Source organism: Diachasma alloeum, unplaced genomic scaffold (assembly GCF_001412515.2).
Source record: "Diachasma alloeum isolate Michigan unplaced genomic scaffold, Dall2.0 Dall_scaffold_00269, whole genome shotgun sequence".
Taxonomy (NCBI): domain Eukaryota; kingdom Metazoa; phylum Arthropoda; class Insecta; order Hymenoptera; family Braconidae; genus Diachasma; species Diachasma alloeum.
In genome coordinates, this window is record NW_021680408.1 from 1,267,659 (window position 1) to 1,293,706 (window position 26,048).

Genomic DNA, 26,048 nt, shown 5'->3' on the forward strand with positions numbered 1-26,048 from the left:
GGGGGGGGGGGGGGGGGGGGGGGGGTGGTAATGAATTTTGGGAGATGGGTGAATGGGAATTTCAGTGTTATGAATTCGATTCTATTCATGAATCGAGAGGTGGAATACTGGAAGTACAATCACACGAATCGATAGTGAACGGAATATGTCAACAAATGGGGAATTGGGGATTTAGAGGTTTCCGTGGATATTTCGAGGTGTTTTTTGAATTGGTGGACAGGATATTTGTTGCACAGATTATGTCATTTTTTGAAATACTATTGTTGAGCGTCAAAAGTGTGGGGGGGGGGGGGGAAATTTTCTAGATTATTTTTTTAGGACAGAATGAATAAAAATTAAATTTACGTGGTGAATAACTCGAGTTTGGTAGAGTGAATTTCCATGATTTTTTTTTCAATTTCAAGGTCTTTTTTGATGCTTTAAAACGAAAGTAAACGCATTCAAATCGCATCGTTGGTTCAAGAGATATTGCAAAATTTAGAAAAAAATTGCATAGGAGCACGGGTTTTCGGTGGATCTTTCAAGGTGTTTTTTGAGTGGGTGGACACGACATTTGTTGTGTAGATCATGTCATTTTTTAAAATACTATTGTTGAAATGTTTTTGTTGAGCATCAGGAGGGGGGAGGGGGGCGCTAGATTTTTTTTTCATTAAGACAGGTTGGATGAAAGTTCAACTTGCGTGGTGAATAACTCGACTGTGGTAGAGTGAATTTTCACAATTTTTTTTCCAATTTCACGGTCTTTTTTCAAGCTTTAAAATAAGAGCAGACGCCCTCGAATCGCATCGTTGGTTTAGGTGATATTGGAGAGTTCGAAGAGTAGGAGTAAATTGAACAGAACAGTTGTTGCATAGATGATGTCATTTTTCGAAATTCTATTGTTGTTGGTTTTGTTGATATGTTTTTCATAAGCATCAGAAAGGGGGGAGAGAGTAAATAATTTACTAGATTGTTTTTTATTTTATTTTTCTCAAAAATTAGAGCAGAACGAATGCAAATTGCACTTGCGTAGTAAATTTCTTGAGTTTGGCAGAGTAAACTTCCGCGATTTTTTTTCAACTCCACCGTCTTTTTTTCAGCTTAAAAATGAGAGTAGACGCGTTAAAATCGCATCGTTGGTTCGGGCAATATCGTAAATTACAAAAGGGTTATTCAGCTCTTAATTGTATTTTTGGATGTTGGAGCAAAATTTCTTTTGTTGGAAATTGCTGTTGACAGAATCAATTCTTTGGGACATGGGATATTTGAATGAAGAAAAAATTGTCATGGTTTATGCAATTTGTAATTGATTATTTTTATTCCTTTGTTAGTGGAAAATAGAGCAGAATTATTACCTATTTGAGTCCCGTTTGATGTGGCCATTAATTTCCTTTCGCGTGTCATGTTTTCCATCACATTCAATGTATTTGTATTGAGAAATGCGCGAGTTGTCAGTCCATTATCTCTGATGCCTCGTCATCGCTGCTAATTGTAGAAAGGAAATCTCTTTTCTTGTAAGTGTGGACAGCTTACAAATTGCGAAAATGATTTGTGGAGCGCAGAAAAGGGAGTATTTTCTTTTCTTAAAAACAGAAAAACTAGACTTGTGACAGTTGAAACGATTTAATGATAGAGAAAGTTCGTTATTCGCAGCGTTCGTTCTGTTATGAATACCGAAAATCCGAAATGATGCTTCAGTTTCTTCGGATACACCGAAAATTTCAGCAACAGAAAGTTCCCATTGAGATTCAGAGAATAGAACAAAAGGACAATTAGGAAACGAAATTGTTAATTCACAATTTGATGATAAAATCGATGAAAACTGTAGCTTTCTGTTCGATTTTTCAGCGGAATAGAGTTTAGTATAAACCACACTATAGATTCAAGCATTTTCAATCATCAGATTTGTCAATTCAATTGCGTCAGAAGAATTTGAAAAAAATCATGAATATTCAGCGTTATTCAAATTACATTTTGTACTGAATTATTATTTTTTTAAACATTCGTTGTTTATGAATAAATAATTCAAATCAAATTCAATTCATTGTTTCTAAAGAGTACGTGGGTTTCTTGTAACAATTTTTACATTGCTAAATAATTGAAGTTGTTCAAACTTTCAAAACCTTATTTTTTTAGCCCTGAAATCGATTTCTGGTAAAATTCTGAATATGAATAAATTTGTTACGATTCCGAACCAATGATTTTTATGGTGGAAAATTGATTGTTCATAAATTATTTATAGAAAATGCTCGTAATATTCAAAAATTGCGATTTTTAAATTATTTTATCAATCTACTTCCAAGTTAGAGTCAAATGGAGCTCAAATAAAAGGTCTGATGTTCGACTACAAGAGTAGAAAAACATTTCACTTGAGATAAAATCGCCAAAGTACTTGGATATCCTTAAGGTATATCCCAAGACAATCGGACCAAAAAGTTAGTCCCTACGGATTTCCGGGAAAAATTCTAAATGACTTAATTTATTGTATTCTCATAAGTTATTGAGTTTTTTCATCTTCACGAGTTGTTAATGCAGGCAACAATAACTGTTTGACTCAAATAAGAAATTATTTTTTTAATGATTTTTTGAATCAAATAAGAAATGCTTTCACAAAATTTCCATTTTTTAGAGGTGAATATCGTGGAAACGATGTAGTTACAAAATTTTACAAAAATTCATCGTATTCGGAATTTATCCGTCGATCGCGGATTAGTTTTTTAAGAACATCGTACACGGAGAGAAATATTCAATAAAAATTACGTATCTTTTCCATAATTCCGGAGCGAAATGTGGTGGTAGGAAACTTTACGGAACTGTCACGGAATTTTTCCGGAGCGTTCCGTAATTTTTATCTGAATCTCTTGTGAAAAATTACGATACCGTCACTTAAATTTTCTGAGTCGATTCCGTAATCGGTGAGTGAAGTCAGAGTTCCGTAATTTTTACTGAGCATTTCTCTCCGTGTAAGAACCGTTTTCTCATAAGATGGAAAAATCAAGTTCGGGGGGGCCCATAACCCCCGTTTGGCCAATGCCTCGCGTGTTAGAAGCCCGGATTTCATGATTCATTATCTCCTAAACTGTGTAGTAGCCAGTTAACATTTTTTTCAATAATTGGGGACTATTATAAACATTATCTATGAAAAACATGGAGCGAATCGTAAGAAAAACGTTTCCCATTTCTAGGGATCTACCTCAATTCACTGAATATTCATGTTTTGATTGAAAATTCAGGCCAGTTGGAACACTTCCGCCCTTCTGTTGCTTAAAAATATGAAGTTCCTAATTCTCTCCCTTTCTAAAAAAACTTCAACGTCAGTCTCCTGAAAATTACGACTAAACTGCCCATAAAATTCCAATTTTCTTCGAACGTGAACGTGAAAACCTCATCACGTATTCATTTCCTTCTTTATAATTTCGGAGATTTCGTACAGAATCGTGAGATGACTCGTCCCGAGGGACCCAACTTCCACGATTACTCTTTATTATAACACCGAGTCCGGGCGTGCTCGGTTATAATACAATAATACAAAAGGCGAGGAGCCCGAGAAATGCCCTGTGGAGCATGAAGACGTCTGTCACACGTGAAGTCCAAGAAACTGATTTTCTCGTATACCTGCAGCCGAAACACGAAAAAAAAAAAATAAAACCCACATTCTTCATATACACTGGGAGAAAACAACCTAATATCACAAAACTCATTTCTTCAGCCGACTGTATTATCTCTTGAGGACGAATGGCTTGGGACAAGAATTCCTTAGAATGAGAGAGAGAACTCCTTGTGGACGAATTCCTTAAAGTGTTCATGATGTCAACATGAAGACTTCCTGATGAAGTGAGAATTTCCTGGTTCAGGAAATCATTTATTTTGTGTCAGGAGATGAGAGAACGACTCAAAATACTGAAAACTGAAAATGGTGAATGATTAATTATAAGGATATCTAAGGAATTCGAGCAATTATTTTCTAGGCGACATCCTCTTCAGAGATTCTAGAATATACCAAGAATATTTTTTAGGCGCAAGAGGATGGAATAGTGACATGAGTCGCAGTGAATGCAAAGATTGCAATTGTTTAATCAACCTTAGTTTCCGAACATTTTTTGCGAGAAAACGATTTTAGAAAAAATGAAATTCAACACATTGTGTCCATAAGTGCTGGATTCTTCCATCTTCAATCCAATAGTTCATAGTTCTTCATATACACTGGGAGAAAACAACCTAATATCACAAAACTCATTTCTTCAGCCGACTGTATTATCTCTTGAAGACGAATGGCTTGGGACAAGAATTCCTTAGAATGAGAGAGAGAAGTCCTTGTGGACGAATTCCTTAAAGCGTTCATGACGTCAACATGAAGACTTCCCGATGAAGTGAGAATTTCCTAGTTCAAGAAATCATTTATTTTGTGTCAGGAGATGAGAGAATGACTCAAAATACTGTAAACTGAAAATTGTGAATGATGAATTATAAGGATATCTAAGAAGTTCGAGCAATTATTTTCTAGGCGACATCCTCTTCAGAGATTATAGAATATACCAAGAGTATTTTTTAGCCGCAAGAGGATGGAATAGTGACATGGGTCGCAGTGAATGCAAAGATTGCAATTGTTTAATCAACCTTAGTTTCCGAACATTTTTTGCGAGAAAACGATTTTATAAAAAATGAAATTCAACACATTGCATCCATAATAGTAAAATTGAAAAATTCTTGATTGGTACGACGGCCATATTGGGTGGTTTGAATCTGCGCGTTCCTGACGTCTGGCAACGATGCGCTCAAGTGCCTCCTCGGACCGACTTTACGAGGGTATATAGAACACATGAGCAGTGTTGCCGTATTATCATCAGAGGTTAGACCAACGAGAGTCATCTGCGAAATTGAATAAAATACTGTTCACAATATTCATTGAAGAAATTCCCGAAAAAATGTATTCAACAATGAAAAATCCGGAAAAGTATGGGGAGGGCAAGTTTTCTGGCAAAACTGAATTTTTGATTGAAAAAAAGTTGCTAATTTGAACGACGTACTTGGATATCCTTAAGGATATCCTTAAAGGAAATCAGTAACCCTACAGTGTTAGAAAAGAAATGAAATTTCATAGACAGTTGACTACTAATTTGTGATTTAGGAAAAAGAAAATATGAAATTTCAGATTGCACTGAAAATTCAGTAAAATTCCAGAATTTTAAGCAGTATAAGGACCATAATTGTTCAATTTATTTGAATTTCCAATCTGTCATCTCAAATGCATATTCAGTGCCAAATTGTATTGAACTGTCAGTGAAATCCGAAATTTTATGATTTTTTCCTCTAAATCGCTTTTGGTGTCACTGCCCTGAAAATTCAAGAATATATTTACCGGAATTGTTCATTTTCAGAGAAAAATGAAATTGAAATTTACAGCCGTTTTTTATTTTTTCACGACATTCTAAATTTCCAATGAAGAAATTCCTTGAAATTTCAGTGGTAATTAAATTCGATAAAAATTTCCAAAAAGTGTACCGGAAATTTCAGACGAAAAGTTTTAACAGTAGTGCATCTTCTTATTTCGAATTCTGATAATCGTTTCGAGGATATTATCTTCTCCACTAAAATACTTTGTGGACCTGGTGATGAATGCAATTTTTCATTCAGTACCGATCCCATGCCTGAAACCCACCATAAATTGATAAAATATTTCTGCTATTTTCTCAGCTCAAGAAATTGTTCTTGTGATATTCCATATGCTCTGGCTCATCATTCCTATCGCCGGGAATGCGATTACTTTCTCAATCCGTTGACATCATCCATAGAATATAAACAGTCTGAAGTAGAAATTTTTGTGACGAAAGCTAGAGATTTCTACCACAAATACAATGTTTTATGAAAACAGAATTAAGTTTTGAATAAATCAGGGTCAAAGAGGTGATTCTTATGTGCCAGGGTTTGTGGCATATTGGGTGTTCACCTGACAAACACTCGCTGCCATAAATCTGGAGTCGGGTCCGTTGTTGTATCGATGATTTACGAGCCCCGGTCCCGTCTTCAAGACGTAACTAATATCATTTCCAAAAAATATCTCCTGAAAGTCGAGTTCTAGAGGGAACAGGATTATCACTGGTCGCCATATTCCATAGTGTATCAACGGTAAATGGTAGAGACATTGAACATTTTAATTAGGTATCGTTACTGGCATTAAATTGCTTGATTTTGAATGAAAATCAGAGAACAAGTCCATTATTAGGAATTGAATAAGAGACAATTCCTAAACTAAAATTGATACTGCGTAATGCAAAAAGCAATTAATAACATTTTCAACTTATTTCGTTTATGGGTTATCAAACAGAAAATATTATGAACAAATTAATATATCAATCAGTCAACTATTAAATGTAAACTATAAACTTTTGCACTAGTACACATGCGCTATGTTCGCTTATGAAAAAATTTGATAGAAAACCTTTGCGAATTCGCTAGAAAATTCCATCGAAATTCCTTGAAATTTCAGTGGTAATTAAGCAAAATGACTGTCTGAATTTCACACACCTTTTGTAGACATTTTGCAGACACTAAAAAACGTCTGAATAAAATAAAAATGTGTCTGAACTTCAGACAAACAGGTGCCCCAACATCTTAATTCATGTTTGAAATTCAGACGAATTATTATTTTATTCAGACGTTTTTTACGTGTACCAGAAATTTCCGACAAATATTTTAACGGTGTAGGGAAAAAATGACATCCAAATGAAAATTATAAATTGCGAAATCTAATCTCAATCTGTCACTTTCGAAGTGAAATAGAGCAAAAAAAAATTTTTTAACAGTCTAGAAAATAGCAAACAGCTCTGCGACTACTACTGATGACATGAAAACATGGCAGATACATCTATTGAACGCCTACAAAACGACTGGGATTTCCTCCAACAACAACTAGCCATTGTAAAACCGCAGAAGAAAAAGGACTGACAGAAGAGCCTCTTGTATTTCAAACCTCCGAAAATGAAGAAAAGAGGCGTAAGTGTTGGTTGGTAGTTTTGCCTGTCGTTATAGCCACCTAATTAGCGGTTTCGTGAAAACACCATGGGGGGCTGGAGGCCTTCGAGGACACCGTCGGGGCAGAACACCTGGACGCATGCCGCAGTGCGGCATTCTCGGAGGCCCAAAAATGTCGGACAATGATCGAAGAATGCCGGATGAATACAGTTGAGAGATATTTTGTTCTCCCATTCCCCTCGTTTGAATTTTTATTATTTTTCGTTCATTAAAATATCGTCCGCGATGATTTTTGATGCATTTTTTTCGCAAACGAAAATATTCAACCGACAAGATCTATATTTCATATTCATTATAGTTCCACACTTCTCGTTGTGGCGGCACTTTTTACGATTTTTTTTTCTCCTTTCGTATATATTTTTTTTCCACTGGCTGCCGCTATCACTTTTCAATTATTCTTTTTTCAATTCATTATCTTTTTTTGGACGAATTTAGAAAGGGAAAAAATCAACTTTGAACTGCCGTCATTGCCAACGTGCCGCCACTTCGCTTCTTGAACGCCTTTTGCCAATGAATGTATATATTAAGAACGGGTTTCCTGCGCGTCCGACCTTCTCACCGGGAGTATGATTCGGACGACTTGTCCCTGCAGATTGGAATGAATGCGCCTGTGCGCAGGCATGCTTGTCTCATCTTCTGAATTGTATACATTCGGGGATAGAATCTTTAATGTGTTGGTTTATTCGGTGGACATTATCGCGCGTGAATATCTGGCGACATGTCACAAATATCTATTAGACACTGCAATAGGGTCTTCAGTTTTCAGATTTGAATCGATTCCATGGTTTTATTTTAGTTTGATGAGAAATAAGGAACGAAACTTTTGTGGAAGTAGTTGAGAATTATAAAAATTGATAATTGAGACGAATAAAAGGATATTGCACATTGAGATAAATATTTCACATTGAGACTTGGCAAGATTTCAGGAAACATGGGAAACCAAGAACTTCACTAATCTGATTTGGACTATTTTCTCCTGGAGACTGGAAAGAATATTGTCTCATCTTCTGAATTCTATACATTTGGGAATAGAATCTTTAATGTGTTGGTTTATTCGGTGGACATTATCGCGCGTGAATATCTGGCGACATGTCACAAATATCTATCGGACGCTGCAATAGGGTCTTCAGTTTTCAGATTTGAATCGGTTCAATGGTTTTATTTTAGTTTAATGGGAAATAAGGAACGAAACTTTCGTGGAAGTAGTTGAGAATTATAAAAATTGATAATTGAGACGAATAAAAGGATATTGCACATTGGGATAAATATTTCACATTGAGACTTGGCAAGATTTCAGGAAACATGGGAAACAAAGAACTTCACTAATCTGATTTGGACTATTTTCTCCTGGAGACTGGAAAGAATATTGTCTCATCTTCTGAATTCTATACATTTGGGAATAGAATCTTTAATGTGTTGGTTTATTCGGTGGACATTATCGCGCGTGAATATCTGGCGACATGTCACAAATATCTATTAGACACTGCAATAGGGTCTTCAGTTTTCAGATTTGAATCGATTCCATGGTTTTATTTTAGTTTGATGAGAAATAAGGAACGAAACTTTTGTGGAAGTAGTTGAGAATTATAAAAATTGATAATTGAGACGAATAAAAGGATACTACACATTGGGATAAATATTTCACATTGAGACTTAGCAAGATTTCAGGAAACATGGGAAACCAAGAACTTCACTAATCTGATTTGGACTATTTTCTCCTGGAGACTGGAAAGAATATTGTCTCATCTTCTGAATTCTATACATTTGGGAATAGAATCTTTAATGTGTTGGTTTATTCGGTGGACATTATCGCGCGTGAATATCTGGCGACATGTCACAAATATCTATTAGACACTGCAATAGGGTCTTCAGTTTTCAGATTTGAATCGATTCCATGGTTTTATTTTAGTTTGATGAGAAATAAGGAACGAAACTTTTGTGGAAGTAGTTGAGAATTATAAAAATTGATAATTGAGACGAATAAAAGGATATTGCACATTGAGATAAATATTTCACATTGAGACTTGGCAAGATTTCAGGAAACATGGGAAACCAAGAACTTCACTAATCTGATTTGGACTATTTTCTCCTGGAGACTGGAAAGAATATTGTCTCATCTTCTGAATTCTATACATTTGGGAATAGAATCTTTAATGTGTTGGTTTATTCGGTGGACATTATCGCGCGTGAATATCTGGCGACATGTCACAAATATCTATCGGACGCTGCAATAGGGTCTTCAGTTTTCAGATTTGAATCGGTTCAATGGTTTTATTTTAGTTTAATGGGAAATAAGGAACGAAACTTTTGTGGAAGTAGTTGAGAATTATAAAAATACCTATAACTTCGTTCACCAACTTAGGACAAATATTTTTCGTTTACTCCCCAAAACAACTTCAAAAGAAAATCCCAAATGAAGCTAACTATCAGTAACACAGACCGCGACGCAATCAAAACAAGTGGAAGAAGAGCACAATATATTCCAAATTGGACCCAACAAGAAGCTCCAACCACACGTCCAAACGAATGAAAAAATTCCTATTTCCTCTTTAATTCAGTTTTATATCATACGAAAGCCAGAGGGGGGGGAGCGTCGAATAGAAACAGCGGAAGGCATGGAATGTTGTACACAAAGGTGTTGAGGCATTTTCTACCACATATATAGATTCAAAGGAGCATCTTCTCGGTTGAGAGAAGGAACGACGGGAATCGATATATATTACCCAGCACCAGTGGTACTCCGAGTCTGGAGGAGGGCTCGGAGTGTTAGTGTAAAAGGGTAAAAGGACGGGGACATATTTTATATTTATGGCTATTTGCCGCTACTGTGCTCATCGCAGGATCCGTCGCCAGGCGGCAAGAAAGAGGCTCCCCTCGCCCACCCCCTCCACCACCCGCCGTAGCCCCTCTCTTTTCACTCTCTCGGATCTCCGTTTTTTCTCCTTTTTTTTTAACGGGCTATCTCTGTATTATATTAGTGTATATATGAAAAGAGAACCATCAGAGCGACAGTCGACTACTACCCGCTTCTCTCGTACTATAACCCATGTGTCATCTAACGTGGCTGGAGACCATTTCGTTTTCATGATATGCCTCGGGCGCTCTTTTTCATTCCAGGGACTCACCGTGTAGATGGTGTACAGGCTAACGCATAAAATCAAGCAATTCTTGAAATTTAAAATACTTGGGGGTGAAGGGAATTTCAGTTTTGCTTCCAAATGGAAGACATTGACTTCGCTGAATCTGAAATTTCCGATTTTTTGGGTCAGGATAAGTAATCTCGGGATCAAGAGTTCGAATATGCTATTTTTGAATCATAACCGGACGTTCTCTGACAGAAAAATTAATTTTATCGAGAATTTCATTTGAAGCAACTATCATTTGTTTGTTAATTTTCAAATAAACATGATTTCATAGTGAACGGTAGTGATCTCTTCTTGAGATGCATTTGATTGGGAGAAATCGAACTTCTTTAGAATTGAAGTTCCTTTTACTTGAAGTTCCTTTTGTTTGTTTTATTTGCCATTAATCATTTTTGGAATTTAAAATACTGGGGGGTGAAGGGAATTTCAGTTTTTCTTCCAAACGGAAGACATTGACTTCGCTGAAACTGAAATTTCCCATTTTTTGGGTCAAGATAAGTAATCTCGGGATCAAGAGTTCGAATATGCTATTTTTGAACCATAACCGGATGTTCTCTGACAGAAAAATTGATGTTATCGAATTTCATTTGAAGCAACTGTCAGTTGTTTGTTAATTTTCAAATAAACATGATTTCATAGTGAACAGTAGTGATCTCTTCTTGAGATGCATTTGATTGGGAGAAATCGAACTTCTCTAGAATTGAAGTTCCTTTTATTTGAAGTTCCTTTTGTTTGTTTTATTTGTCATTAATCATTCTTGAAATTTAAAATACTGGGGGGTGAAGGGAATTTCAGTTTTGCTTCCAAACGGAAGACACTGACTTCGCTGAATCTGAAATTTCCCATTTTTTGGGTCAGGATAAGTAATCTCGGGATCAAGAGTTCGAATATGCTATTTTTGAACCGAATGTTCTCTGACAGGAAAATTAATTTTATCGAGAATTTCATTTGAAGCAACTGTCATTTGTTTGTTAATTTTAAAATAAACATGATTTCATAGTGAACGGTAGTGATCTCTTCTTGAGATGCATTTGATTGGGAGAAATCGAACTTCTCTAGAATTGAAGTTCCTTTTATTTGAAGTTCCTTTTGTTTGTTTTATTTGTCATTAACCATTTTTGAAATTTAAAATACTGGGGGGTTTAGGGAATTTCAGTTTTGTTTCCAAATGGAAGACATTGACTTCGCTGAATCTGAAATTTCTCATTTTTTGGGCCAGGATAAGTAATCTCGGGATCAGGAGTTCAGATATGCTATTTTTGAACTGGATGTTCTCTGACAGGAAAATTAATTTTATCGAGAATTTCATTTGAAGCAACTATCATTTGTTTGTTAATTTCCATATAAACATGATTTCATAGTGAACAGGAGTGATCTCTTCTTGAGATGCATTTGATTGGGAGAAATCGTACTTCTCTAGAATTGAAGTTCCTTTTATTTGTCGCAATAATGAGAGTGTTTGATTTTTTTCTAGCCAAAAATTTGCAAACTCCAGAAATTCGTTGATTTACTCAAAAATCAAATTTATTCTCATGACTAAATACGGTGTTATCTCAATCAACACGATCATACGTTGTTCCAAGTAAATTATAATTGAAGTGAGCATTTCGTATGTCGAATCAGGATGAATATTGTTACGCGGAAAAAGCTTTGAGATTGTAGTAAGATGTCGGTGAGTTGAAAGAAGTTTATATTTCTTGACTAAAAAAAATCCCATTACTTTACAATAACAGAATCACAGATTACGGCAATTTAACATAAACTTGGATATCACAAATTTCGTTCAATGTGATGTACGGAAAGCTCAATTTAAACATCGGCTTCATTCGAGAAAACAACATTCAATTCATTCCTCAATGTAATCATCTCCTAGGTACGAAGTTTTTATCAATTCATGAAAGTAGAAAATTTCTCGACTGGAGATTATATTAAGTTAAAAAAATAGAACTTTTCCATTTTTGTGGTGAATCCATGTGACTTGACGCCAAGGACTGTTTTATTTGATTCGAGTAAATGTATCTCAAGCAGAAATAATTCATATTCACCGTAAGATCGTATTTGTTTGAAATTGATTCAAGTAATACTTTTTCCAAGGGAGAAACATCTCAATAAAAATCAATGAAAACATCTGATAAAAATAGTTTTCGGCAGTTACATTAATCATTTCGACTATTGACGAGTAATCTTAGACTATTACGAAGAATCTTATTCAAATATAGGTGTAGAGAGTTTTTTATTTTATGTTCAAATTAAAGAAATCACAAGAGTTGTTCATCAAGAATATCAATGTTGAGATAAGATACAAAAAATTATAAAAAAAACAAGAAAAATGACAAAAAAAAATCGCAAATGCATAATACATTTACCTATCGACAGATCATGTTATAAAAAATATTATCCCGTATTACTTGATAAATAGTAGTTAATGGCTTGAAATTGAAAAAATAGAAATGATGGGAATCGTTTTTAAAATTTGAAAGAATAACTTTCATTATGAAATATGAATAAATGTATTTTTCTATTTCTCTGTGTGGATACTCTGCAAGACGACTGTACACGTCGCAAAGAGCGTCACTCAATTTACTAAAAATGTGTTTTCTAATTTTTTTTAACGACTGTACTTTAATATTTTCGTATTTCTCCTGCTTCTCTCCATTCTCCCGCCCACATCGTCAGCTCTTTTATATTTCAACATACCAACACATATACACATACCGGGTGTTACCTCTCTCAAGCTTCTGTATACAAAATTTATGAGAGTAGTTTTGCGATCTCTCGGGGAAGAACTCCGTGGAGGCTTCACTCGTTAATTAACGATTGTGCCACCGATTTTTTTCGTATGGAGATTTTTTTTTCATGCTTGTGCAACGGGGACTCACTCCCTCATTCACACACCTTTTTTCATGTTTCTGAGTCGGGCCTAATGATCTACAGGATTTTCTAGGATTTTTTTAGTCGTCGGGAGGCCTTATTTTTATGCACAACCTGAACTTTACACATTCGGCGCGAAAAATGAATAGGGGAGGATGGGGCGAAATGGACCAGGGGGGTAAAACGGACTGCAGGGTAAAATGGACGGCTGACGTGAAAGTAATATTACTTTTCCGTCTAGGGGTCCATTTTGGCATAGCGGTCCATTTTGCCTTACGGTCCGTTTTGCCCGCCTGGTCCATTTTGCCCTAAGCTCCCCTATATTTGTTTTTCATCCCCTCCTCAACACGTCTAAGGCTCATTGATGTATCACAGAAGATATCGTGCGACACGGGTGCGCAAAAAGTTGAAGATACCTTCCGCACTGGTGAAATAATGAAAAATAGTATATTTCGATACGAGTACGTAAAAGGGTTTTTGACTCATGGAACCTGTGTAACGCCCGCCGAAGGTTCAAAGAATACTTTTTCCGCGAGTGTCGAACCCTATTTTCCACACATTGTAGCGCAAACGTGCGTAAAAGTTCACTTTTCGTACTAGTGAGGAAATCTACCTTTTTTGATTGTTTAATCTCCCAACCTAATAGTGTAATTTAGACGAATGAGATCTAATTTTGAAGGTTATGAAAACACCTTAAAAAAGGCGCTACATTTTTTGAATTTCACTCCGCCGANTCTTTTTTGATTGTTTAATATCCCAACCTAATAGTGTAATTTAGACGAATGAGATCTAATTTTGAAGGTTATGAAAACACCTTAAAAAAGGCGCTAAATTTTTTGAATTTCACTCCGTCGATCTTGAATTATTGACCTGCGCAAAAAACGAGAAGACAATTTCGCACTTGTGAAGTAATAGAAATTCGATTTTCTCAAGTCATCAAATGTACACGCCTGTTTTCATGTTTCTGAGTAGGTCCTTATGATCTGCAGAATTTTCTAGGATTTTTCCAGTTGTCGGAAAAAATGAAAGATACTTTCCACATTTGTAAAATAATGAAAAATAGTATATTTTGATACGAGTGCGTAAAAGTTTTTTTTGAACCGTAGGGCCTGTGTAACGCCCGCCGAATGGTTGAAGGATACTTTTCCCACGAGTGTCGAACTCTATTTTCCACACATTGTGACGCGAACGTGCGTAAAAGTTCACTTTTCGCACTAGTGATGAAATATGCCTTTTTGATTGTCCAAACTCGCAACCTAATGGTTTAATTTAGACGAATGAGTTGTCATTTTGAAGGTTATGAATATACCTTGAAATGGCGCCAAATTTTTTTGAATTTCGCTCTGCCGATCTTGACTTGCGCAAAAAGAGAAAATAATTTCGCACTTGTGATATAATGAAAAATAGTATATTTTGATACGAGTGCGTAAAAGTGTTTTTTGACCCGTGGGGCCTGTATAATATTGGCCGAAGGGCCAAAGAATACTTTTCCCACGAGTTCCGAACTCCATTTTTCGCACTTTGTGATGAAAAATAGGATTTGACACGGAGCGTGCGTAAAAGTTAACTTTACGCACCAGTGATGAAATATACCTTTTTTTGATTGTTTAATCTTGCATAATCTAATAGTTTAATTTTGACGAATAAACTCTCATTTTGAAAGTTATGAAAATACCTTCAAAATGGCGTCAAATTTTTTGAATTTTACTCTGCTAATCTTGAATCATTGACCCGCGCAAAAAGTAAGAAGACACTTACGTACTTGTGAAATAATGAAAAATAGACCTTTCGAGTGTTAAATCTCGCAACCTAATGGTTTAATCTGGCCGAATGAATTCTCATTTTGAAGGTCATGGAAATACCTTACAAATGGCGCTAAATGTTTCGAATCTTACTCTGCCGATTTTAAATTATCGACATGCACAAAATTGAATGAAATTTATCGCACTTGTGAAATAATAAAAAACAGACCTTCTAAAATCATCAATATCTCGTCACCCAACGACACAATTCCACTTAATTAAAACTCATTTCAAAAACCACAAAAATACCTTCAAAATGGCGTCAAACTTTTCAGATTCCACTCAGCCAATCTCGAGTTATAACCGCTGAAAGAACTCTCACTGTCGGTGAAGAAAAAAAAAATATTCAATGAATCGGAAATCCAACAAATGCTAAAAAGTTCTTTACTAACTTCCCGATACTGTGAATATTTACTCATGGCGCTAGAAGAGCCCCGTCGTTCGACACCGAAGGGTATGAGTAAAAATGCATCGCGTGAAAACGTTCATCGAAGCGTTAAGGGGACATGGTTGGGACTACAAAAGGTATTTGAAGGGGCGTCGGTTCGATGTAAAGGCGATGTAGAAAATGAGGGGGGGGGGGGGGGGGGGGGGAGGGGGGAAACGTCGCTGTATCTAAGTAGTCTTCTCGCACTGCAGGCATCAGGCGTCAAGGGGCCGCACGCTTGATACTCGAGATTCGCATCTCCGATGCGTAAACTTGAGAGTCTTCAGTTTACATCTTTTCCCACTAAGGAGCCACAAAAACGTTTGTAATCTTCCCGTTGTTGTCTCTTTCTTCGGCCCTCGTTCTGCCTTTTTCCAGGTTTTTTTTTCTTTACTTCCTCGGTCATCAGATTTTGTCGGGTTGTATAGAAAAACTTTTTGTCAATGAGGGAAATAATAAGCGTTCAGTCCGTGGCGGAAATTGCTTTGATTTTGCACATGATTTTATTCCATCATGTATAATTCATTGTTTATTTCATGTTATTGAAGTGAATAAGATTTTTTCCCTAATTTTGTCAGACTTTCAACTTAGTTGAATGTTATCAGCATCGTTATTCTTATTATCCCTTTTCTTATATAGATTCAAGATTCAAAATTCAACAAGATTTATTAACATGGATAGATATTTACAAACAAGACAAGACAACAATATGGTACAAGTTTATACATAGAAGATTGATCCTATTTTACTAAAGATGAAAGAAACGTGAAGTTGTTTTATATCGAAATATCTCGAAACTGCCTGATCGCTAATCCTTAATTCTGATTGGTCAATATGTGACACGAAGTTATTCACAAAAAAAGGCGGCATTTTCAAATTCTTCAGTGACATAATTTCAAATTCTTCAGTGGTAAATTTTTATTTTCACGTCATATATATATTTATATATATGCACAGCGTACATATACGCCTCCATATACACTACATGTGGCTATCCTACTCGCCTTTTCTCTGAGAGGCCACTGCGTCAAATCGGAGGCGACTAGGTACCTCTGGGTTTAACCCAACTTTTTGAAATGGGCGATTCCACAATTCTGGAGTTCAGGACGCCACGCAGACCACACACATTTCGCGATGTTAAAACCCAGAGGGATTTAACCCGGAAGGAGTATGTTTTTCGAGCGGGGGACCGAAAAATTTTCAAAAATCGGAGGCGACTCCGTCTGTTTGATGTAGCGGAGGCCAGTTGTAATTGCGTGCAAAATGTATATATATATATATATATATATATATATATATTTCACATGTATATCCTATTATGGAGACCGATTATTTTTAAAAATTGAAGATAATTAATTGAAAATGAAAAATTCTTTATAGATTCTTTTACTCTACTTCGCTATTCACTTCAATCATTAGTCTAATTCTCTTGTATTATCAACATTTGTAAGGTTTTCATCAGAAAATGAAATTCACTGAATTCCATTTCTTCATTTCAACAAATGAATAGATCAGCGCGCGCATAGATCGTGTATACATAGAAGATTGATTGGTATAGTAACAGCCCGGAGGCTACAACATATAGATAATATGAGGGGTGAGAAATGGGTTAACAATATGAGGGATGGGCATACAGAGGAGATGCTGGATAGGGAAAATTTTTTATATTAAAAAACCCTATTACCTTTCATCTTGGCACAAGTAAGACTTGCTTGAGAACTTTGTCGTTTTTCTCTCAGTGTACGGAGTGATAAGTTTTTACAGCTTCATATGCATATTCTACACTGATAGAATGATCTACACTGATAGAATGATTCATTTATTCCAAACGAGATTCGTTAACTATTAACGAATATTCATTTGGTCATATTCAACTCTACCATTCGTTAATAGTTAACGAATGTATATTTGCGGAGCCTTGTTTGACTTGACTTTCGCCATTCAAGTGAACCGATCGTTAACTATTAACGAATATTCATTTGGTCATATTCAACTCTACCATTCGTTAATAGTTAACGAATGTATATTTGCGGAGCCTTGTTTGACTTGACTTTCGCCATTCAAGTGAACCGATCGTTAACTATTAACGAATGGTAGAGTTGAATATGACCAAATGAATGAATTCGTCCAAATGAATTCGTTAATAGTTAACGATCGGTTCACTTGAATGGCGAAAGTCAAGTCAAACAAGGCTCCTCAAATATACATTCGTTAACTATTAACGAATGAACATTTGATGAGACCGAATAGACCCTGACCTCCCACCAAAATCCAGTCGTTAACAATAACTAATCCGTTCTATCAGTGTAGATTTTCCAGATAATACATGTGATTGAAAATTGGATATCTCCCTACGTCGATGGAATTCCAATTTACATGATTTCACGTTAGTGTCAGTGAACTTGAAGGTGTATCTTCTCACCTGAGGGAACCTGACCTCAACAGGAAATATAAATTAATTCGTCTCGCCCCGTTTTCAGCCGCTAGGGGTGGGACACTACCCGAACCATTTGTCCATTTGGTTTCCATTCATTTCTCCTTGGCCTATAAATTCTGGGTTGGAAGGTGCTCCTTTATACGGAAAAATAGAGAGGGCGATATTTTTTTCCGTGAGAATCGGAGGGACGTGCGGGTGTATGTGAATTACATTTTATCCACCATTGAAATTCACTTCAATCTCGAAACGACTTTTCAACACTTGTTGGCATACATATCGGGCGCTTTGAATGACGGGAATGAATGGAAAATTTCCGAACGTGACACCGGGAAAGGTGACACATTAGGGGAGTATCAGCGGGTGTTTTGTTAATTAGATGGAGGCAAAGGCGGTTGGGAATATTTATTGATGAAAAATTACTGGTGGTGAACAATTCAGTAGCGAAAAGGGAAAAGGATTCCAGTCGATTTAGCCTTTAGCTGAGTTTTCGAGGAATATTGCTGAAACTAAGGCAGATACCAAAATTTCCATAATGACCTTCTTTTTAGAGCGAACTGACAGCTATAAAAAAGGTTGTGACGAAAATTTTTCTATCTGCCTTAAATTCAGAGATATTCATTGAAAACTACTTGTCAATTGTCGAAATTGACTTGAACCGTTTTACGGCTTCGCTACTAGATTATTTATTAAAAAATATAAAGAACATGAAGAATATTTCATCGAGGGAATAGAACGTTTGGGGAGAAGGGATGATTTTTAATTATTTCAGTGGGATAAAATCCAAAATTATTATAAATGTTGAAGTGTGTTTTGATTTTTTTTAAATGTGGTTGTGGATGTTTGAAAATTCTTGCAATTTTCAAGATTTGCAATCTCGAATAATTATTCGACTTTTCTTTAGTCATCACTTTTGGAAAAATATTGTGTTTTTACGGATTTTTTCTACCAATTTGCCATTTAACTGAACGTTCCTGAAAGTTTTTTCAAGGAATTTCCCAGGAAATTCTAAATTTTTTAATGATCTTACGTGAATTTTTGATTGAAACAGAAACATTTATTACTAAATTACAGTGAGTTTTCAACTCAATGGAAAAAATATATGTATTCAAAAATATATGTATTTAAACTTTCCCGATTTTTATTGATTTCCATGAAATAACTGAACTGAAATTCACAGTTTCCATCGGTTTTTCCATCCAAATGTGAATTTTTCATTGCGTAATTCTTCAAAATATCAGTAGAACTGTCAGTTGATAAAAATTTCGTCAAGTTCTATTATATTTAAACGTAAAAAATGTTATATTATACTAATGTATGGTATTTTTCAGATTTTTCTATGACTAAAAAATTATTCGTAATAAGATAAACCCAGAAAAGTTATTCATTTGAATTAAATAAAGTTTATTTAAATAGTACGAAAGGAATTAAGAGCTTTCATCAAAATTTAAATTAAAATTTTCTTTATCTGACCTTCTGTTCATATTAAATAAATGGTTGTTTATTACTATTAATAAATTGTCATTTTTAATTAATATCGTTTATTTGATATAATTAAATTCTTTCATTCGGAACAAGTAAAAAATTTCGAAAAAAGATTTTAATTATATTCCAATGAACTATTTTTCTGGATGTGTAATATATTTTTGGCAATGAGATAACAAACATTTTTCCTCTCTTCACTCATTATTCATTATCACATTCCATCACGAAAATAGAAGAGTACACGGAGAGAATTTTTTTAGAAAAATTCTAGTGCTAGTCCGGAAAAGAGGCGAAAAGTGACGGCCAGGAAAAAATTCCAGTGCCGGCACTAGGGATTTTATTGGGGAAAACGTGAATTTTTCCCAGTATTTCTGTGAAAATTTCACAGAAGTCCCCAGAAATTTTATCAGAAATACCAAGAAATTGTACCTTAACAGCAGTCGAATTTTTCACAGACGGTGGATTGTGATTTTTTCCAGTACTCGTACTAGAATTTTTTCAGAAAATTTCTCTCCGTGTGAAAAAGAGATACACGGAGAGAAATATTCAAGAAAAATTACGGAACATTTCACGTAATCCGCAAGCGAGAATCGTTTTCAGTGAATTTCTATAGGAATATAAGAGAATAAATTTGAAACGTTCAGTAAATTTTCGGGTCTGTCACCAAAAAAATACGAAAAAGTCACGTAATTTTTCTGGAAGTTGTAAAATCTAACAGAAACTTCAAGACTTATATGCCTCAGAACATGAAAATTCTTGGATGTTTAAGAATTTTTACGAAAAGTTGCGGAAAAATTACGGAACGTGTTGTTAAAATCTCCCCCTCACGGTGACTCATGGCTAGCCGTGAGGCGTCGAACGGATGAGTAATTTTTACGGAACAGATCGTAGAATTTACGTGACGATTGATACTTTTTATTGAATTTTACTTCGCTCCTAGATTACGTTTCGAGACATAATTTTTACGTCTTTTTTCTGGTAATTTTTATTGAATATTTCTCTCCGCGTAGGTATTCATCACAAGTACATCCCATACATGGAGATGTCAATGAAACCACTGCTAGAAAAAAAACTGTCGATTCCATTAGCGAGAAGTAGAGGGTGTGAGGGATCGAAAGCACAGTGTGTGCATTCTTGGCAATAAACGGCTCGTTTGCCAGTGATTACGTAGCTATGGGGATGAGCGAGCCGCAGGAGTTCCCTTGAGAATATCCGAAAAGCCCCTCCACTCAGAAACCCCACGAGTATACACAACACGCCACGGGTTTTTTCCTTGCGCATTTTGAGGGATGCCAAGAGCCCGATATTGAACCCACCACTATTCGATGGTCCCATTGAAATAGTCATTGCGATTAATTCCTCTCTGGTGCCCCCCACGCCCACGATTTTTCAAATATTTTGGCCCTTATCCCACCCCAGTCACACTACCGGCTAGATTTTCGGTGATAACGGAGTCTGTTGTTATTATCAGCGGGACATTTTCGGGGGCTTTATACTCCCTCCCTCGACCGTAGGATGATGAATATTTTTATGATGGAGAGAAGATCCCCCTTTTTGATACGTATTTCGTTAACGTAATTTTATGGGCCGACGATTGGAGCAGATAAATTGTTTGGGGAAGAGGAGATTGTGGGAATTTGTTGAGATTGGTTGTGCTCATTTGTGAATTATCCGCACGGAAGAAAATACGTTTTTGAGGGAGGGGTAGTGGGGCAAAATGAACGCCTATGACTTTTTTTTTTGAAAGCTTAATAACTCATTGAATTTTTGATGAAATGGCATTTTTTTTTCTTTGGAAAATCAACTATTTCTGGTTGTGATGAGTTTTGACTGAAGTCAATTAACTAATTTGATTGTGAGTTTTGAACATCGAAAGAAAAGTCAAAAGTGTTATTATGCCCCACCCTCCCCTATTTATATAATGAAATCGATTTTGAAATTTACAAAATCTTTTATTTGAAAATTGAAATAATAATTTCAAAAGATTTTAAAATTAAATGATTTTAAAATCTTTTGAAATATAGAAAATCTTGGATGAAAACAAGATTTCAATTTTTTGTGATGAATATCTGTAGTGAATTGGTAAACTAGGATAAGTGCATTTCAACTGAGGACAGTTATCAAGCGATATCTCGTAAATAAAAACAGATATCAAAATTTTTATTAGAACCTTTTTTGTAGAGGGAGATGTGGGCTACAAAAAAGTTTTTGACAAAAATTTCGATATCTGTTTTTATTTACGAGATATCGCTTGATAATTGTCCTCAGTTGAAATGCACTTATCCTAGTTTACCAATTCACTACAGATATCAGTACACTGTTAGAAAAAAAACGAAATTTCATGGACAGTTGACTACTAATTTTCAAGACAGTGTCACCGAATGTGATTTAGGGGGAAAAAAATCATGAAATTTCAGGTTTGAATCTTCAGTGAAATCTGAAATTTCATTATTTTTTCCCCCTAAATCACATTCAGTGTCACTATCCTGAAAATTCAAGAATATATTTACCGGAATTTTCTGGTTTTCTACTCATTTTCAGGGGAAAATGGAACTGAAATTGATAGTACTCTTTGATTTTCCACGAAATTCTGAATTTTCAATGACGAAATTCCTTGAAATTTCAGTGATAATGAAATTCGATAAAAATGTCGAAAAAGGCCACCGGAAAATTCAAACGAAAAATTTTAACAGTGTATAATATTATTATATAATACAATTATAATATATTATTATTATTGTGAATGGAAAATTCACAACTATTTCAGTAGCGAAGTAGTAAAACGGTGTAAGTCAATTTTGACTATTGACCAGTTTTCAATGAATATCTCGGTACCTAAGGGAGATAGCTAAATTTTTATTATAACCTTTTTTGTAGAGCCGATTGAGAGCTACAACAAATGTAATTACGAAAATTTCGCTATCTCCCTTAGGTTCGGAGATATTCCTCAAAAAGTCAACTGGGAGATGGGTCGACTTGAACCCTTTTACCACTTCTCTACTGATTTAATTTTGCCCCGCATTTCATTCTGTCCCCCTACCCCCATTTCATATTGCCCCGGCCTCCCCTACCAAAATTGCTGCATCAACTCTGATTCGTTAATCAAATAATTCAGTAGCGAAGTGGTCAAACGGTTCAAGTCAATTTCGTCTTTAGTTGAGTTTTCCAGAAATATTTCCGAATTTAAGGGAGATAACGAAATTTTCATAATAACCTTTTTTGTAGAACGAATTGAGTGCTACTAAAAATGTTATGATAAAAATTTTGCTATCTCCCTTAGATTTCGAGATATTCATTGAAAACTGGCCAATAGCCAAAATCGACTTGAACCGTTTGACCACTTCGCTACTGAATTTGTGATCCATTCAATTATTTCATCACTCATGTTTAAACATTTCTAGAACTTTCAAACAACTTTTACTCGTTGAATTATGTCCCATAATTTCAATCGAAAATGACTATATCAACGTGTCTCAAAGTGTTGAATTTTGTCATTCATTCCTGAATGGAGCTCTCAAGATTCCTCAGACACTTCATTAGCAATTGCATCTCTCCTTGCTCGACTCAACAAAGACCTGTCTCCCTGAAACCCGTAGATGATCCCACATCCAAATATCCGGTCCAAACATATTTCCAGTCCCTAGATTAAAAAATTCGACTTCGAGACTTCTCAAATTCCGGAATGAACGTGTCATGAAAAAGAGTATAAGCTTTTACCTTTTTCTCGGAGGCGAGAGATTTGATCTAGAGCGCGGAGAGAAAGAGAGAGAGAGAGAAAAAAAATGTGAGATGGTGTCGAATGCTTAAAAGGTCTCAGTCCTCACATTGTCGGATTGGAGATCTGACAGCTTGCCCAGCACTTCCGTTGGAATAGTTTATATATTTTTGAAACCGTCGTCCGTGCATTCACGCTGGATGAAAGGAGGCTCTCCTCCCGATGGATATTAAAGTCACAAAAAATATTTGGGGATATCGGGGGACATGGTGTCCGACATCAGGTTTCGGGGGATATATAGCGTTAGATATGAATAATCTGGGTCATGTTCGGGTAATTTAGCGGAGCGACTTTATTGATTGTAATTTGATGGAAAATTGTGATGATTTTTTTGGCTAACGTTTTTGCTTATCATGATGTTTGCATTTTTCAATAATATTTGTAGTTGAGGGACTATACTGGTGGAGAAAAATTTAAATTAAGTTTTAGGAGAGACATTGGGTTCAATTTAGGGGGAAAAATGATTAAATTTCAGATTTCACGGAAAATGCAATAAAATTTCAGATTTTAGAGCAGCAGGAAGACGAGGATTTCTAAACTTACTTCATTTTTCAATAAAAATATAATTACTTGGTACCAAATTGTACAATTTTTTTTAAATGTACAATTTCCATTGATTGTTAGATCAAATTACAAATTTTCAGTTACAAAATTACCTGAAACTTCAGTGACAGAGGGGCTGGTCACTTAGGAAATCACTGAACCACTCGACTGCACCGAGAGAAATGTCGAGTGTTTCCTGAAATTTTTCGAATAGTGCAATTCTATTGGCTGACATTTGGATGAGGAAAATTCCCGTAAAAAATGTATCGGAAATTTCAGCCAAAAATTTTCAACAGTGAAATATTTTCCTTGATTGTGCGAGTAATTCGGTGTTTTGAATTCGTGTGAAGTTATTCAGGCAATTTTTGTTTTCAAAAAAGTTGAGAATACAATATACTTGATTCAAGTATATTATTCTTGATTCAAGTATATAATGCACTTGATTCAAGTATATTTTATACTCCAATGGGTAATGCTTGTTTCCATTCGAGGATGATTATGTCGTATTATCAGCCCGGGTCGTACCAAGCGCTCTCAAGTGTAAAATAAGGGTCAGACACTAAATGTGAGAATATAAGGGTCAAAAAGTGGAGGTTAAAAAATGAGGGTCGGAATATTAGAGTCAAAAACTGAGGGCCTGAATGTAAAAGTGAAGGAGTGAGGATCAGAATGTTAGGGTTAAAAAAGAGGGCCAGAATATAGTTAGGATAAAAGAATTAGGGTCGGACGGAGAGAAATATTCAATAAAAATTACGTATCTTTTCCGTCAGTCCGGAGCGAAATTTTGTTGTAGGAAATTTTACGGAACTGTCACGGAATTTTTCCGGAGCGTTCCGGAATGTTTATCTGAATCTCCTGTGAAAAATGACGATACCGTCACTTAAATTTTCTGAGTCGATTCCGTAATCGGTGAGTGAATTGTGAGTTCCGTAATTTTTACTGAACATTTCTCCCCGTGCAGAATATGAAAGTAAAAAAAGTGGGTGTTAGGCAATGAGGCTCATATAAGGGCTAAAAACGGTGATCAAGCATAATATATGACTTATATTTAGACTTTTATATTCTGACCCTAATGGTTTGACCCTAATATTCTGACCCTCATTTTTTCACCTTCGCTTTTTGACCCTTATATTCTGACACTTAGTGCTTGACCCTTATATTGCGCTTAAGAGGAAACGGAACCCCTGCGTTTATATGAATCTTTAGAATTGTGTTTTCTCCTGCAATTATTATTTTTTATTCATTAAACTACTTCATTGACTCAACAATGCGATAATCGAGTCGATAAAGTAATTTCAGGCCCGGTTGCACCATCGTCTGTTAACTAAACCGCCAGAAAACGGTCTGTTAGTCCACACTGAGAGAAAAATCTGAAGTTCGGTTTACAATAAGAAAATAGTTGAGGCATTTTGCTGAACGATCCGATTTTTTTTTGTATGCGGCAGGATAAATTTATCCTGGGGTAAAAATAGCTAACAGGGCTCGGTGCAACCGCGCCTCATAGATAGAAATTAATAATTGTAGGAGAAAACACAATTCTAAGATTTGATGTAGACAAAGGGGTTCCGTACCCCCTTAAGAGGGCTTGCTACAACACGGCCTGATACCAAAAAATCATCTTCGAATTGAAATACCATCTCCCAATTGAGTATAAAATATACTTGAATCAAGTATATTGTACACTCAATTCAGGTATATTTTTTTCCCCTGAAAGATGTAAAAAATAGTGGAAATAATAAAGTTTTCACGAGTCTCGTACTGTAAATTTTCCGAGACAATAACAACGGCCAAAATCTCGCCAGACATCGGAAAACCTCGTTGGAAATTCCAGCACTCCCATCAATAACGCCAATACATAAATACCCACAAATTTATCCAATTAGAAAAGGAGGATCAACCGTTCAGATGCCGGGAATTTACCCAACAGGAGCCACAGTGCTCCTCCACCTCCCGACGAATCACCAATAAAATCTCACCAAACTCTCTCACCTTCGCGGAAGTACTTTACCCAATGTTGTTCCGTTCATCCCCGTCCCAACATTTCTCTGTCGCTCCTCCATCGACGGCCACTGGCTAGTCCGTAGGGCTTTACAGAAGTATTAAATGGGGGTTCGAATTAACGCAGGTTCTTGACGTTCTAATAAGGCTCCCCCGTCGCTTTGCCCGAGAAATGGATTATCCTGTCCCGTTTCAGAATGTGGGAAATCCGGTGCACCTAATGCAGTATCCAACACTGTCTCCAAGAGGAGTTGAATCATGAAAAAATATTATAGTTGCATAAAAAAATCATCATTGAGAAATTAGAAAGGGAAATTAGTTTGGACGTCATCTTAAAGTGGTATAAAAATAACTTGAATTTTGAAGATTAAAATCTGAAATAAATTCTAAATGGAAGTTGATGTGAATAAAAACATTCTGCTCAAGTTCGTGCTCAATTAGCAGTCTAGTATTATTGATAACATTTAAGGAACTTCCGCAGTAAATTTTCGGGCTATGGAGTGGGGGAAAATATCAAAGGTTCCGACACTCCGCTGCATCCTTTGAAAAAAAAATAATG

General features: G+C 35.7%; 1 protein-coding gene across 1 annotated transcript in view; it reads left to right on the forward strand.

Annotated features, from left to right (window-relative positions):
• Nucleotides 1–26,048, forward strand: part of LOC107037638 (homeobox protein OTX1 B) — a 74,736-nt gene that overhangs the window by 1,141 nt on the left and 47,547 nt on the right. The gene's annotated exons all lie outside the window — the stretch shown is intronic.